Source organism: Lagenorhynchus albirostris, chromosome 19, assembly GCF_949774975.1.
Source record: "Lagenorhynchus albirostris chromosome 19, mLagAlb1.1, whole genome shotgun sequence".
NCBI lineage: Eukaryota > Metazoa > Chordata > Mammalia > Artiodactyla > Delphinidae > Lagenorhynchus > Lagenorhynchus albirostris.
In genome coordinates, this window is record NC_083113.1 from 54,991,053 (window position 1) to 55,008,303 (window position 17,251).

Here is a 17,251-nt window from a genome sequence, read left to right on the forward strand (position 1 = left end):
TTCCCTGTGTGGAGGTCTCAGCAGCTCCACTTCATTTTCTCAGTCTGATGTCACCTGAGAGAGCATCTCTTCCTGATACTGGCAACCCAAGCTTGAAATCGAATCTCATTGGCTGTCCTTAGAGCGTGTGTCGATCCCTGAGCCAGTTACCGTGTCCATTTGGTCCTGAGGCTCTGGTTGGCTAAGTCTGGGTCACATGCCTTGCCCCCAAACCAGGGTAGACTCAGCCCCACCTAAAGCATATGGACTGAGAGTGAAAAAAAGGGTCATTAGTTACTCAGAGTAAGTTAGGGTGCTGTCATCTAAGGAAGGGAAATGGATGTTGGGCAGGCAAGAACCAGAGTCGCCCACTGGAGTTGTATATGAGGCAACCATGGCATATGGCGCTGCCCCTTTGCCATGCACTGGTGCCCATTCCTTTCCGCATGCACATGTATGCAGATCTCTGCCCCTGCACACATGTGACTTTAGGAATGCCACAAAGTGCCCTTCAGGCTTCCTGATTGTGTCATCCAGAAACATTTGGTACAATGGACTTACCTACTCCTGCTTCACCAGGAGTTCAGAGACTCTGTGGCTTCTCAATTATAGACAGGGATGACACCCAGCAAGACCCAGGCAAAACAACAACAATAATAACGGCGTGTCCCCAGCCTGGTGCGGCTGGCCTTTTCCTACCTGCTGTTGGCCTGCTCTTACCCAGTTTTTTAAAGCCTGTGATTCCCACTGCCTTTCTCCATCTGCCACGCTCCCCATAACCCTGCTTTATCTGCTAATTTTGTTCAGTGGTGGAGTGAACACCGATTCCACAGCTGGGGAGCAGAGACAGTACAAATGGCAATGTGAGTGTTGCTTTCCTGCCAAGGCTGTGTGTGTGATCTTGAAAGAGTCATATATCTGCAGACTAGAGGGGTTAAACTGTCTGCAATGGCAAGTAAGTGGCACGTGTGCCGCCCCACTCTGTCACCATATACGTGGCAGATACTGCTAATCACCCCTGGCTTGACCTGAGTATCTCTCCCAATACAATGCTTCTGGAAGCTACTATCCATTGGTCATTTAGAGATATTTGTAGGGCTGGAACATATTTGCCATCCCTGGACTGGACAAGCTCCGTAATTCCCCTTTATATCTGTGAATCTGTGAGTTAAGGGTAGATAGCAAGCTACAAATGAATCCACAGTGTGCCACTGATGTTTTCAAAAGAAAATAGGATCTCGGTGAATACATACCAGTGTGGAAATCCATTGGCACCACAAAAGCGAGCTTATCTCTCACTTAGCCGTGGTCATTTTCACAGCATCTCACTAACTCATGATATAAATGACTTGCAAATATCGAAAGCAACAAAACTGCCAGAATGTGCAGCACAGAGTGCTTCTTGGGAACAAGTAAACGGCACAGAGATTCACAGTAGGGGGTTCACATCCAGGACAGGATGTATTTAGATGAATATTGTTCATTGTGATTGACAGCTCATCTTTAAATCTGGAACAGACAGTATCATAGTATTTAGCTCACAGCAGAGTAGAAGGGATTGGAGGCACTTCTTAGGACAAAACTTTGCTTTCATAGGCTTGGAGACCCAGGATCGTTACCAAGAGACTCAGTCTTGAAGAGCTGGTCTCTTGAGTTCCAGAAAGACACCCTTCTGGAGGCAAAGCTCCTGGGAGCCCCGGCTGTTTCTCATTTGTCTCTTTCTGAACACACCGTCCACATAGCTTGGCTGCAATCGTTTGCTTCTTATAAAGCACAGTGGAGGCTGCTGTCCTGGTCAGTTTGCCAGGCTCCAGCTGAACGGGGCATTCATCTCCCGCCTCCAGTAATTCTATGAGGTTTGAAAATTGGCCTTGTGAAGTTGCCCAGATGTGTCCATAATACAAAAAGTCCCAAAAAAGAAAAGGCTAGGAAAACAAAATAGCTAGCCAGAGAAGCCCTCTAAGGAAAGCACAGTCCTTCACGGATACCCAGTTGGTATTTTTGAAGCCCTACTCTGTGTGGCAGAGTGGGCCAGCTGCTAGAGAAGGAAAGCAATAAGTACACTAGCCAGCTCAGCTCCTGGTTAGGGAGAGAAAGTGAACGTGTATGTTGATTAAGTACCAAGTAGGGAGGCAGTGGTGATGGCTGCTCTGTGCCTTTAGAGAAGCGAGAGGGCAGGGGAGGTGGGGCTGGTAACGACAGCCAATGAGTGCCTGGCGCTTACTGTGTGCCGGGTGCTGCACTCACGGGCCGCAGAGGCTGACTCATCTCCCCACCACCGATGAGGCACATGCTACTGTCCCCATTTTACAAACTGGGGTAAACCGAGGCACAGAGAGGTGAGTGAGAACCTGTATTGTTTAGCGGGACTCTCATAAGTGTGTGCATCTCAGGGTATGCTTTAATGGGCGTTATTCCTAACCCTCACAACCTCCCTGTGAGGCTGCTGATGGCGCTCCCTTCCTACAGATGTGAGGTCTTGGCCAGGATCTCCTAGCTGGAAATTGGCAGAAATGAAGTTGAGATTCTGGCCTCTACCCGTTCTCCTTCCTGCCACTTTGCTCACCAGAGGACTGTGCCCCTTGGGTGGCTACCCATGGGTCCAAAGGTGAGGGCATGAGTTAGAGCAGTACAGTAGCGATAGAGGGGGACAACCAGTGGAAGGTGTGGTTTGAAGGAAGAAAGAGCCAAGATTCAGTGTCCTGATGATTCCAAATTGTCTAGCCTAGGAGGATGGAGATGGATTGGACCAGTCAGGGAAGGATAGGTTGGGAAAGGTGAATAGTCCAGCTTCGATGCGTTGAGTTGGCAGCTCCTGGGGACATCTTGATAGAGACAGGGATGGATCTCTGGGTAAACATCTGGGGGAAAAGCAGCATAGTGGTGGGGCTTTGGCTTTGGTGTCAGACTTAAGTGGGTTCAAATTTCTGCTCCACCACTTATGATGATGTGACCTTGGGCAAGCCACTCATCTCCCTGCACTTCAACATCCTCATCTACAAAGCAGGGTTAAGAATAGAGCCTCTATCACAGAATCATTCCATTGGGCTCAGCACCAGACACCCGGTGACCTGTCCCATCAAGGGCATTATTTTAGAACCTCTCGAGAAAGGATAAGGAACCATGGGCTAAATGTCCTCTCTGAGGCCACGACACAGAAACCAGAGATTAGAGCTAGGAGAAGAAAGTGAGGCCGAAGAGAGAAGCAAGGGCGCTGGGGCACCCAGCACAACCACAACAGGAGAGATGTCACAGCGGGTGGTTTCACATCACTATGTTTGGGAAGGAAGGATTCTCTAAGACAAATGTAACCCCAGTGAAGCCCAATTCAGCTGCAGTAACTGGAGCCCAGCAATTCTTTAATAAAAGGATGTGCCGGGCTTCCCTGGTGGCGCAGTGGTTGGGAGTCTGCCTGCCCATGCAGGGGACGCGGGTTCGTGCCCCGGTCCGGGAGGATCCCACGTGCCACGGAGCGGCTGGGCCCGTGGGCCGTGGCCGCTGGGCCTGCACGTCCGGAGCCTGTGCTCCGCAGCGGGAGGGGCCGCGGCAGTGAGAGGCCCGCGTACCACCCACACACAAAAAAAGGATGTGCCTCTCTTACCTTACCTGCTCCCTGTGACCCCGTTTCACGGGAAGGCCTGTAGCCCAAATCTGTGAAGTCTGATTGTTAATGCTTTAATTATAGACGCTCAAGCTATTGCTGCCTTTTTAATGGGTTGCCCAGAAGCTAGTACCTTCCTGGTCCGTGTAAGATCATCTTAGATCTGCATGGGTGGAGGAGCAGTTTAATCCCGTGTCTTTGGACAGACGAGGGGGGATGGTTAAGGAGGGGGCCAGGGTTAACCATGCGTGGACAAAGGCATTTTCTAGCCTGTGGAATGTGATCATGAACTTGACTCACAGAAGAATGTCTGGACAGAACTGTGGCTTGTCCCCACTAGATCTGCTGTCCCTCACTGCCTGGCAATGGTGAACATGAAGACAAGAGAGCATTTGCTTTTATTTACTTACTTATTAATTGGTTAGTTATTTTTACCTTGAATATAGAACTCCAAAGGTTTACATGGAAAAGCTCTGTGTTTCATTCCTTTTGCATCTTGGATAGAGATGTCTTTACCGTCGGTGTAAATGGGACTCATCAACCTCATTTACACGTTTCAAGCCTGGGGAAAAAATATGCCTCTTATTTATTTATTTCTAATTTAAGAATTTGTAGCTTCCATAACTGTAGATTATGGCACCAAATTCTGATATCAAATAAGAACTCAATAAAGTCAGGCTGGGAAGTAAGAACATCAGAGAGCTTGCAGGAATTTATTTTGAATTGATGTTTGGGAGCTAAAGAGACTGTAGCTACCAGATACATTTTGAAATGTGAGAGTTCACGCTCTAAGCAACTCTAGAATTTAACACCTGTGACCCAGGCAGCTGGGTCTCATGAGCAAAGGAGGAGACATGCATGTAGCAGAAGGGAGAGTTGTGGAGGCCCACAAGCTACAGGCTTGAATCAGGCTTCCCTGCCCCCAGACTGGGGTTATCAGTGCAAATCTGATCCCATCACTCCTCTGCCTAATGGGCCCTTCCTTCCTCATCAGGCTCTTTGGCTCTTGGGATAAATTCTGAAGTCTTTATATATGTGTGAAAAGGTCCTTTACAGTCTAGCCTGGTCTCTACAGCCTTCCCTCAAGCCTGATTCCTGTTCATTTCTCAGTGGCGTGACCTGCTGAAATGTTACTTCCTCCCAGAGCCTTCCCTGGTACCCGTTCCAAAGGAAGGTCTCCCCTGCTAGTCTCACTTCTAGCACCTGTTCTATTCCTTCCTGGCCTTCTTCTCAGTTGGTAACTAAGCATTTACTTCCTTATTTAAAGGATGTTTAAAGTGTGGCTCCCTGATGAGCCTATAAGCTCCCTGAAGGCAGGAATATAGTCCATTTGCTTTCTACTTCCCTCTCTCACTCCCTGCTTTCCTTCCTTTCTTCCTGGTGTGTCCACTGCTCTATCTTCAGCACCGGGCACAGTGCTGGCATATAGTTGGTGTTCAGTAAATGTCTTTTGAATAAATGCATGAGTAGATTGAGTCCCTCCTTTCATACCACTCCCTGCATTGAACTCTGCCCCCACCCCCCAATACCAAACCACATGTGGTTTCTTGAACTGGCCGAGCTCTCCCTCCCGTTCCTGCTGGCCATTCCTCTGTCTGGATTATGCCCTCTTCGCCGTGGCCCCAGCTGCCCCATGGCCAGCACCAGTTGACAGGGCTAACTCTTTGGAAACTTCTGGACCTGCCAAGATTTCTCTTCTTCAGGGACACCTCTCTGACTGTCCCCTGGCTGGTTAAGTGATTTTTCCTCCATGCTCCTCAGAGAGCCCTGCCTGGTTGCCCCCCATCATAGCCTTAAAATTTAACCATCTCATTTTTCTGTGTTTGTTTTCATCTCGATTCTGAGCTCTGGAACTCAGGGCTCTGGCTTCCATGCAGGAAGGCTGAGAACACTGCCCTGGAGCTGGATACCTTGGCATGATTCCCAGTGCCACGCTTGCCACCTCTGCTCCAGTACCGTCAGACATAGAATAGGCTCATAATAGTATCAACTTCACAGAGATGTCACAAGGATTAAATGAGTAAATGTATGCAAAGTATTTAGAACAGTGCCGAGCACAAAGTAAGGGCCACGAGAAAGCCAGTTATTCCTCCTCATCATATCATTAGAGTCAGACTGTAATACATGCACAGTGAGTGAACTGGGCAAATTCAGACAACCCAATCCTTCCTCCCTTCCAACAAGACCAAATTCTGTCAGTTACGCAGCTAGAGAATTCAAGATTATACATGAACTTACGTGAAACACTGACTGAACTTCCGAGAGAGGATTCTTTATTCCTATGGGTTCACTTAACAAACATCGAAAGACTTGAAGTATGTAGAAGTTAATTACAAACAGTTCACACTTCTTAACTGGAAGTCAGTGCATGGTATTCTCAGTAAAGGGAAACTGGTCTCTTAATCAAGTTGCTTAAATTAAATGCAAAAAAAAATTATTTTCCCCTTTTTTTGGCCATTTAAAAAATCCGTGAAAAAAAATAAGATGAACAGAGAAAGTTATGACAGAAATTGAAAAGGCAAAATTTAAGGCTTGTTTACCTTGTTTGATCATTACCACTGTAAGCATGCAATTTAAAAGACATAAGTTTGGGGCTTCCCTGGTGGCGCAGTGGTTGAGAGTCCACCTGCCGATGTGGGGGACACGGGTTCGTGACCCGGTCCGGGAGGATCCCATATGTCGCGGAGCGGCTGGGCCCGTGAGCCATGGCCGCTGAGCCTGCACGTCCGGAGCCTGTGCTCTGCAACGGGAGAGGCCACAACAGTGAGAGGCCCGTGTACCGCAAAAAAAAAAAAAAAAAAAAAAAAAAAAAGGCATAAGTTTGGCTCCTAATCCAGTTCCAAGAATCATAATGGAAACAGTTCCAAAAAAATAAAATAAAAGGAGCAAGTAGAGGAAGGAGCAACTTGGGAGAAACCATTGTTTTTATTTTTAATATTTAAAATAAAATATGTCATCAACTGATCAGAAGCCAATATTAATATTGCTGTTAATTATGTATCTTGATCCTCAGGGGAATTATACCTTTTAAATCCACTGCTTTGCAGAATCTTAAGGTTCCATTTGTTAAGTACCTCTTGGAACGGTGAGTCTAGAAGCTCAAAAGCAGCGGCTGAGTGCCCCTCTGTTCCTGCATATGTATGTGCTCTGGGACATTTAGCTGAATTGTTGTGGATGATATTAATTAACCGGGACCTGGAATGACTCCAAACTGGGATTTAATCAAACATTTAGTACTTAATAAGTCATGTGCCACTGAAAAGTCACCTAACTGCTTTGAGGTTTCGTTTTCTCATCTGTACAGTGATACCCTGGCCTTGCTTATATACCATAATGGGGTACATGAAGTTGAAAAAATATGTATTGTACACTGGGTTCAGTGCTAACAGCAGATTCTCAATCACGAATTGTTTATTCTTCACTGAAGTACCCAGTTGCTGTCACTTATGCATATTTTTTTCCATTTTTACCAATCTCACACATTCTAGACAAAAATATTTTTGCACTTTTGTTACTGAGATAAACTCCAGTTTTTATCATCCCTGAGCCAACCATTTGAATCTTCTCTGTTCTGGCCACTATACCGTCTAACCCCCAAAGTGCCTGTCACACTGCATCCATGTGACTTGACTTCATTTGTTTAAAGCATCTCTGAGAGTGAGAGCAACCAGCTTATGGTAAAATTAAGAGCCTTGTCTCCAGATCTTATCACATTGACTGGGAGGGGCTTGGAGTCTGTCAAGCTGGTCAGTGGTATCCATCTTGCTCCCATGAAATACATTTTATAACCACCATGGTGGAGAACCAATCTGTGCATTTACTGTGGCCATAAAGAAATGAAGAGTTAAAGCTGTAGATATGTAATACGCTCTGATTTAACAAGAGTGTTAACTTCAAAAACCTGCAGAGGACCACTGTTCATGGCAAATGCCTCCCCAGTTACTATTAAGGAAAATCAGTATCCATTTAACTGTTACCCAAATTGGGGAAAATATATAGCTCCAGAATTATGGTACAGATCCAAGAATTGGGCCTAGAATAGGGTATTAGGCTGTTACATTTTGACACACAGCTAAATTGTTATGTTTATGATTCTTAGCTCCAGGATACTATTCAAATATAGTAGCTAAGAGATATCCTTCGACTCATTAATTTAAGGAGATAACAGATTGCTTTGTGGATCAGAATCTAAGAAAACTATATTCTGAAGATTAATTTTAATTGAAATGCTTGAGGAAAAATAACTGATCCCATAGAAAGTCTAGATAACTAAAAGTAGCTTCTTTTTTGGCTTGTGAAGACTCAAGATTTTATGTTGTACAGAAGTGTGGGCCAATAGAAAAGCAATGCGAGCCACATATGTAATTTTAGGTTTCCTTATTGTAACATTAGAAAAAGACACAGATGAAATTAATTTTAGTAGTATATATTAAACCAGGCACTTCCCTGGTGGTCCAGTGGGTAAGACTCCCCGCTCCCAATGCAGGGGGCCTGGGTTCGATCCCTGGTTGGGGAACTAGATCCCACATGCATGCTGCAGCTAAGAGTCTACATACCTCAACTAAGAAGCCTGCATGCCGCAGCTAAGACACAGTACAGCCAAAATAATAAATAAGGAAAGCTAATAAAAAATAGTGTATATTAAATCATATATAGTGTATATTTAACATATATATATTTAACCATAAATATACCCAATGTATATATTTTATATATACATACACACATACCCACACCCAATATATGCATATTAGCTTAAATTTCATAGATGTAGATATTCTCTGTATAGATATATCTCTATATCTATTTCTGTATATCTAGATACTCTCCATATCTATATAGATATATCTATATATATCTCTATCTCTCTACATATACATATATACATATATAGATATATAGACAGAGATATATCTAAATAGATATGGAGAGTATCTATGAAGTGTGTGTGTATATATATATAAATAAATTTATCCCAATATATATAAAACCTAAAACATAATTTACCTAAGATATATCAATAAGTAATCAGGTAAACATTATTAATAATTTTTTACATTCTTTTTATACTGAATCTTTGAAATGCAGTATGTATTTTACACTCACAGTACATCTCATTGTAGATTAGCTGGATTTTAAGTGCTTAATAGCCACAAGTAGAAATTGGCTCTCAGTTAGATAGGGCTGCCATGGAATTCTGCTGGAATATTTATAAATTTTGAAAGAGAAATGGAAAGAGTCATTCACTGGGGGCCTACTACATGTCAGGACATTGTCTTAGATGTTCTCACACACACGTCTGTTTTTCTGCTCCTCATAGCCAGCCTGTGCCACTGGTAAACTGTTTCCTACTTTGCTGATGCAGAAGTAGCCCAGGTTCAGAGATGTTGAGTGACTTGGCCAATGTCATCATCCTGTCAGCAAGTGGCAGAATTGGAAATTGGGCCTGGGCCTTCTGATTCTATGCAGTCCCTGCTATTTTAGTAATACTGACATTTACAGCGGAACTAATGCTTTTCTGTTCTACTATAAAGACTATGAAATGACAGGAAAATTAAAACGTGGTTAGAAAATAAAAAATGAATGCAGAGCTGAGCAAAAACGCGTAAAGAAATTTTAGGTAGGTGGACAAGTCCTGTGTTATCACAACACTTTTAAAAACTCTCATCATGAATAGAATCTTTGGAGAAAGAACCTCATGGAAACAGCACAAGGTTTCTAAATACAAATGTCCCTTAGGCCCTGAGTTCCTTTATTTCAGACCTTATCTCATTCATCTTCATAGTCCTAGAGTCTAGTGAAAATGTATTACATTTATACTTTTTAAATTATAATTTAAAATTTTATTTTAGTATTTATTATATGGATTTGATCCTCACAACAACGCCTTGAAGCAGATGGTGTTATTCTTGTTTTATGAGTCAAGAAACTGAGACTCAAAGAAGTCAAGAGGTCGGTCAGTCTCAGGTGTTAGAGCAGGTCAAGTGGCACCTCAGCATTCAAACTGACAGTGATTCCCTAGGCCCAGTGTTCTATCCACAGCTAGCTTTCCAACAGCTGCTTGGGGCTTTTCAAGTAAAAGGAATGTAGAATCATCAGAGAGAAATTTTCACCTAGTATTTTTGATGGGATAAGATAATGTGATAGAATGCGTATTTTTCTAGGCTCTCTGATATACTTCTAACCTCCTATCTTTTATTATTACCATAAAGGAAATACAAGTGAATTCTAAGTGTAAGTATTGAGGTGGTAACCTGTTTTTTAAACTCGCCTCTTATCTGGCACACGGAGATACGTGGTCACCATGGTCTTTGCCAGTTGGCACGGCTGCTCTTATTGGAGATGAAATGACGTAGGAAAATTTCAAACTGATTAGAAATTTTAAAAATCTTATAAATCTGAGATAGAATTCTAAGGAAATTTTTGGTAGTTGGAGCCCTGTGTTGTCATGACACTTTTTAAAAACTTTCCTCATAAATAAAACTTTTGGAAGTAGGACCACTTGGAAACAACACAAGATTTTCAAACATAAGTGTCTCCTAGGCCACTCTGCAAAAGTCTGGTTCTCAATTCTGATTGAAAGAACAAACAAAAAATTTTCAACGATAAGAGGGCACGGTTGTTGATACAGACCATGGACTGTCTCTATGTAGTTTTTTGGTCTCAATATTCGAAAACTCGGTAGCAAAGGAACATTGAGAGGATGTACCACTTACTCAGTCTCCCTCCACCAAGCACATGGGTTAATTAAATTATGTGTTCTTCACCCAGACTTTTAAGGAAGAAGCCTGAGCATCTGGAGAAAATAAAGCAAAGAAGAGCATTATGCCTCCAGCCAACCATATCCTCTATCTGCCCATGCAGGTTTCTGTGAGCCGGGCTTGATTTGTGGTACATGACAGGGTGGCAACTCCTCTTGGGCCACACTTTGATGCTGTTTGATCCTCAGCTCAATTGCTTGTTCATACAAAGCCAAGTCTAGTCTCAAGCTATCACACAGACAAACAGGAATGAGCCTCTGGCCAGGGCCCAACCTCATCAGGCTTATATTGTCTTTTTTCTGCTCCTGTTAACAGAAGTCCTACCTTCTAGGGATGCTACTTAAAAATAATAACAGTAATAATAATACAGTAAGTCCGCTACGTATGAACAGGTTCCGTTCCGAGAGTGCATTCGTAAGTCCAGTTTGTTCCTAAGTCCAACAAAGTTAGCCTAGGTACCCAACTAACATAATCGGCTATATAGTACTATACTGTAATAGGTTTATAATACTTTTCACACAAATAATACTTAAAAAACAAACACAAAAAATAAAAATTTTTAATCTTACAGTGCAGTACCTTGAAAAGTACAATAGTACAGTACAACAGCTGGCATGCAGGTGTTGGCATCAAGCGCACAGGCAAGAAGAGTTATTAACGGGAGGAGTGAAGGAGGTGAGAGATGGTAGAGCTGAAGGATCATCAGCAAAAGGAGACGAAGGGCAAGCTGCAATTTCACCCACACCTGGCGTTGACGGCACAGGTTCTGGTTCCTTGCTGGATTCAGTTCTATCTACCCTCTTGGAAAAACAATCCAGTGATGTCTGGGTAGTAGCTCTCATCCTCCATGCGCCTAGAGCCCGAGCTCCGCAACAAGGGAAGCCACCGCGATGAGAAGCCCGCGCATCACAACGAAGAGTAGCCCCTGCTCATGACAACTAGAGAAAGCCCGTGTGCAGCAACAAAGACCCAATGCAGCCAAAAATAAATTTTAAAAAAATATACTATTCTACTGTACTCTATACAGTACTGTACAGTAAAGTACACAAAAGCACAACCACTTGTAGAGGATGCACACACATAACAATGTATGCCAGACACGTGAACTAACTTACGTGACTGGACATGCGCAAGTGCGTTCGCATCTTTGAAAGTTCATAACTTGAAGGTTCATGTGTAGGGGACTTTAACAACAACAAGAGTGCCTACATCCCAGTGGGGTCCACAACAGAACCACACTTTGCTGAATTGCTTCTTTCTTATAAGGCCAGAAGTATCAACAATCAAAAGGCAAATACTGTGGGTACGTGGGCATCAAAATATGATTTATTTATTTAGTTTTGGCTGTGTTGGGTCTTAGTTTCTGTGCGAGGGCTTTCTCTAGTTGCGGCAAGTGGGGGCCACTCTTCATCGCAGTGCGCGGGCCTCTCACTATCGCGGCCTCTCTTGTGGAGCACAGGCTCCAGACGCGCAGGCTCGGTAGCTGTGGCTCACGGGCCTAGTTGCTCTGCAGCATGTGGGATCTTCCCAGACTAGGGCTCGAACCTGTGTCCCCTGCATTGGCAGGCAGATTCTCAACCACTGTGCCACCAGGGAAGCCCAAAATATTTTTTTTTAGCAGAAAATAGATTTTGTTAACACTTGCTCTTCTTTATCATGCAAAGAGATAAATTATCGAAAAAGTACTTTAAATAATATCCCATATACAATTTCAGGATTTGACTTATCAATAGGCTTACTCGTAGGCAGAGAAATTTCAGATGCTAACAAAGATGGCATCTTACTGCTCTTGGCAATTCCCAATCTCCAAGTACTGGTGAACATAGCCAGTTGGAGAGATCTTTAGGTGGAGAAAGAGCTTCCCTAAGGGGTGGAGAAATACAAATATTCAAGGGCTACTCAAGGCCAGTAGGGCTCAAAAAATGTGAGACTGCCTTCCAGGCAACAGTTCAAAAATATCCTTCTTGATTAGAGGCAGCCTTCAGTTGGCCTGAATGTATTGCTCTAACTCCACTGACCCTAGTGGTTTGCCACCATCCTTACAATTCAGAAGGGGAGATTACAGAGTCTTCCTCACTTATTTTCTCAATAAGAAAAATAAGAAAATAAGAAAAAACTCAATAAGAGAAAACTGGACCTGTGGTTCAAGAGGGGGCTTTTCCTTCCCTTGTTGTCTACATAGTTTCTCCTGCCTCCCAGCTATTTATGGAAATTAGATGGTTCCTTCAATTTTCTATTTTTGTGCAGCAGATCCTTTTGATAAAAGGTGTGCATTGTCAACCAGTCCCTTCATCATATCAGGCAAATTGGGCTTCTGTTGACAACAACTTTTTACAACTCCTTTCCTTTGAAGTTAAGAAGCTGTAAACAACGATAGTTCTCCAAGAGACCCCAGGAATGGTCTGAATAACTATAACTAGGCTTTTCCTGAAGACCACACCCTGTCCATCACTCTCATTCTAGATGCCCCTGTATGCTACTTATTTTTTTTAGCTTCTGCTGTGAGATTTAAGACAGCAAATCAGGATGCATTATCTTCTTCCTTTTATTGTCCGTTCTCACAAACCCCAGTTAACTCTCACAAACCCCAGTTAACACAGATAATTGAGGCTTGACTGCTTTTGGACTCTAAGTCTCTCATTCAATTTGGACCTTGTTAGCAAAGCCTAGCTCATAAGAGCGTGACCGTCAGTCTTATTTGCCTGGTTTTCCTGTGATTTCCTCTTTCACTCAGGCCTTTGGATATTTTTTCTACATAGAAAAAAAATGCCCCAGAAACTGAATCAAAGAAAAATAAATGCAAAAATCCCAAGAAAGTCCCCCTATATATATATTTTCAAATTCTACATAAATCTTACAATTTTGGTGTTGGTTTATTAGGTGAAGTAAAATTATATGCTCCATAAGGGTAGAGACTGTGACTGAACTGTTCATTGCTGTAAATCTAGCACTTAATATAATACCAGGCACTGAGTAAATACTTATTGAATGACTAAACAAATGCCAGAGGTGGAATGAATATTCATGTTAATAATGCTGATCATAGCCAACATTTATTTAGCTCAAATTCTGTGCCAGGCACCTCTCTAAGTGAATTTCTTATGTTAAGTCATTTAATCATTACAGCAACTCTATGACATAGGTACTATTATCTTCATTTTACAGATGAACAGAGTAAGACATGGAAAAGGTATGTGACTTTCCCACAGTTATACAACTGGAATATTTCAGAGCTTATACTTTCTACTCAGACTGTTCAAAAAAGCTTTATCAAAACATTTTATCCTTTTTTGTCAAGATAGAGCAATATGAGCTGCATATTATCACTGAATATTAGTAAAGTAGATTCAGAGTAGTTGAATAGCTGCATCTAAAAGATCTGAAAAATAATCTTTCAGCCTAAAGAATGGCTTCTGCATGCAGTCAGTGGCCCTAACTGACTGAGTTCGTCCCAGTGATGGAGACGAAGATATGAAGACATGATTTTTAATTGTAACTTTCACAGCTCTGGGGTCCTAACTGGACTGTAAACTCAAGATTCAAAAAGAACTCAAGTACCTACAAGAATGCACTGAAATTAATAAGGCAACATCAGTGGGTATAGATGTGAAGCCCCATCTATAGACAAAAAGAAAATTTTGGAAAACGGGATAAGCGTGATGTGAAAAGACTTGGTTGATGAAGAATTCACATTCATGGAACCACAGCACCTTCCTCTCTCCAGGTCCCTGCCATTATGGCTACTCTGTGATTATTCACGCTTAATTTATTGCTCATCACCTTGAGCACTACTCCAAGACTTTTCCCTTTTCCTTAAGCAATAGGCCCAGCCCCCCTGCCTGCAGTTTTCTGCAGCTGGCCCTTCATTTCTCTCTGATGAAAAGTTTATACCATCCAACCTGAGCTTTTCTGATTCCCTCTTCCATCTCTTCCCACCTCCAATCTTTCCCTCGCCTCTCAGAGAAAGACCAACTCTTCCTTCTCTTTTTGAACCTTCACTGTGCCCCTGACCCCACTGCTTTCTGCTTCAGTTTCATCATATGCTCCCCTTCAGTTTTACACCTTCAGTGGTTTCCTCCTCTCTGAATCTTCCCCTCTGCCTTCAAACATGCTCCCATCTCCCCAGGTTGAAACAAATTTCCATAGGGCGATTTCACTTTCTCATCACTGCCCTTCCCTTCACCAGTCTCCTGGAAAGCAGTCTTCACTGAAAATGTCTATTCCATCACAGACTCACACCTTAATACTCCAAAATGGGCCTCCTGCCCTCAACATTTTGCTGAAATTTCTCTCTTTTGAAGATCATGGAAAGAAAAGAGCTGGTTTCCTTAAACTTTTTCTACGTCCTGCCCACTTGAATTCTCTGAAGCATTTGGCAACTTATTTTAATTTTATTGAAGTGAAATTCATATAACATAAAATTAACCATTTTAAGTTGAACATATCAGTGGCATTTAATATATTCATGATGTTATGCAACTACCACCTCTAGTTCCAAAATATTTTTATTACTGCCCCCAAAAACCCATCGTATCTAGTAATCATTTGATCGCTCTAGTCCTTAGCAAACACTGATCTGCATTCTGTTTCTGAGAATTTACTCATTCTGGATATTTTATATAAATGGAATCATATAATATGTGGACTTTTGCAACTCTTCTTCTACTTAACATAATGCCTTCAAGGTTCATTCATGTTGTAGCATGTATAACTACTATATTTCTTTTTATGGCTGACTAATACTACTCTGTATAGATAGACCACCATTTGTTTATTCATGCATCCATCGATGGCCATTTGGGTTGTTTCCACCTTTTGACTATTGTGAATAGTGCTACTACAAACATGCATGTACATGTATTTGTTTAAGTATTAGCTTTCAGTCCTTTTGTGTTTATACCTAGAAGTAGGAATGGGATTGCTAAGTCATATGGTTTATGCTTAACTTGTTGAGGAACCAGCAAACTGTTTTCCATAGCAGCTGAACCATTTTACATTCCCACCAGAGCGTTTGACAGTTTTGAAATGCTCCTTGAAATGCTGTCTCATCTGCCTTCAAAGACATCGTACTCTCCCACTGGTTCTCCCACTCTTTATATGCATGGCAACCCCTTATATTTGTTCGCCTCTAATTCCTTTTCCTTCTCTTCCTGTCATTGGAGGTGTCCTTCAGATTTCTGTCTTGATTCTCCTCTGCTGGTTTCTACCATTCTCAACAATCTCATCCAACTGGGTGGCTTTCAACATCCCCTCTTTAGGACGTCTCTAAATTCACAGCTCCATTTCTGACTTTAGGTTGCTCATGTCTGCTGCCTACAGGACATGTCCACTTGTATGTCTTGTCTCTCAAGGTTAGTGTGTGTGTATACAGACACTTACTCTTGTGGACCTCTAAACCTCATCTTCTTGGATTCTTTATTTCTTACAGTGGCATCCTTGTCTTCTCAGGCATCCGAGCCTTAATTTGTCTTTGATGCCTCATCACCTGAGAAGTCGGTGGCACTTCTCATTCTTTCTCTCTCCCATGAGGTTTTTACCTGTACACCTTCTCCATTATAGTCGCTACAACTAGTTAAGACATGACATCCTCTTACCTGGCCTGTGACGGTGCTTTGTGAATAGCATTTCTCTTAAGTCTGACTTCTTCTCTTCCCTTTTGATCCAATCCACATGCCTATTACTGCTGAATTGTTCTTCCCAAAGCATAGCCAGGATCGTATCATGCCCTATTCAAAGGCCACCAGGGGCTTCTGATGCCTACTGAGCAACATTCCAGTTGACCCCAAACTGGCTTTGTCATCTTCACCCTTCACTGCTCTTCATCACTCATGTGATTCTCCCACCAAAGTAAGCTCTTATCCTCCACATTCACTTAAAATGATATGGTCTCTTCTACATCTGTCTCTAGGGGTGGTATAAATCGGTTGCAGTAGGCTTACAGGAAGAAAGACCAGGTTAGGAGTTGTGATGTTAGCAGAACCATTGATTTATTTTTTTAATGATGTATATTTTAGCCAAATGAATGCTAATGCCAGTAGGTTAATTAGTTGCTATGAACTTCTCTTTTTTTGAGATTTGTAAGTAATCATGGTGAAAATAATGCTACAGTCAATAATGAAACATGATATACTTGTAAATCGTACAGATTACATAATTTGCAATGACTGGGTGCCAGGAGCTCTGTAATCTGGATCTCATTAAGATGCTCAGAATCCTTTATACATGTCCTAGGGTTACCACTTATAGTGAGAGCTCTCAGGAAATTTCTGCTTATTGACCACAACAGCCAGATACGAACTTCATCCTACTTACCATCCAATGTAGCTGTAGGTAGAATTTACAATACCTATCATATTATTCATCATCTCATTAAGAATGAAGTATTCAAATTCCTGAGAGAAACTAAGACCCCAAACTGGATTGTTTCCTCTGAGGGATATAGCTCTCTTTTCTAGGACTTCACTCTTGGATTTATTTTGACTATGGCTTCTTTGGTCAACCATTTAATTTTTTTTTTTTTTTTTGGTTAACTTTGTCCTTGTTGATGCTAATGCACTCCTGTCATGTGGAAATGAGGAAAATTCAGATACTGTATGAGAGGGAAAGTGGTTAGATAAATTAGAAGCATGAATAATTTATGGAGAAATAATTCAAGCAGCTAACTATATTGTGCATTCTCTGCTTACTTCATGAATGATCCATATGCCAAGTCCATACAAGTTAATGTTTATTTCTAGAAACCTTTACCAAAATGAGCAAGAAGTAGTAAATGCCTCATTATCCTTTCAGAGTGCCTAATGATACATTATTTTCTGTTATAGAACCTCAAGGTTTCTGAATGCATTGTTATAATCCAAGCTGTCACCATTTCTTTGGCAAGAAAAAGAACAGCATCCTGTAGAAATAAGAT

The 17,251-nt window shown here is 42.1% G+C and overlaps 1 protein-coding gene across 1 annotated transcript in view; it reads left to right on the forward strand.

Moving 5' to 3' along the window:
• The window catches only part of CDH13 (cadherin 13), a 1,013,115-nt gene that overhangs the window by 381,933 nt on the left and 613,931 nt on the right, over positions 1-17,251 (forward strand). The gene's annotated exons all lie outside the window — the stretch shown is intronic.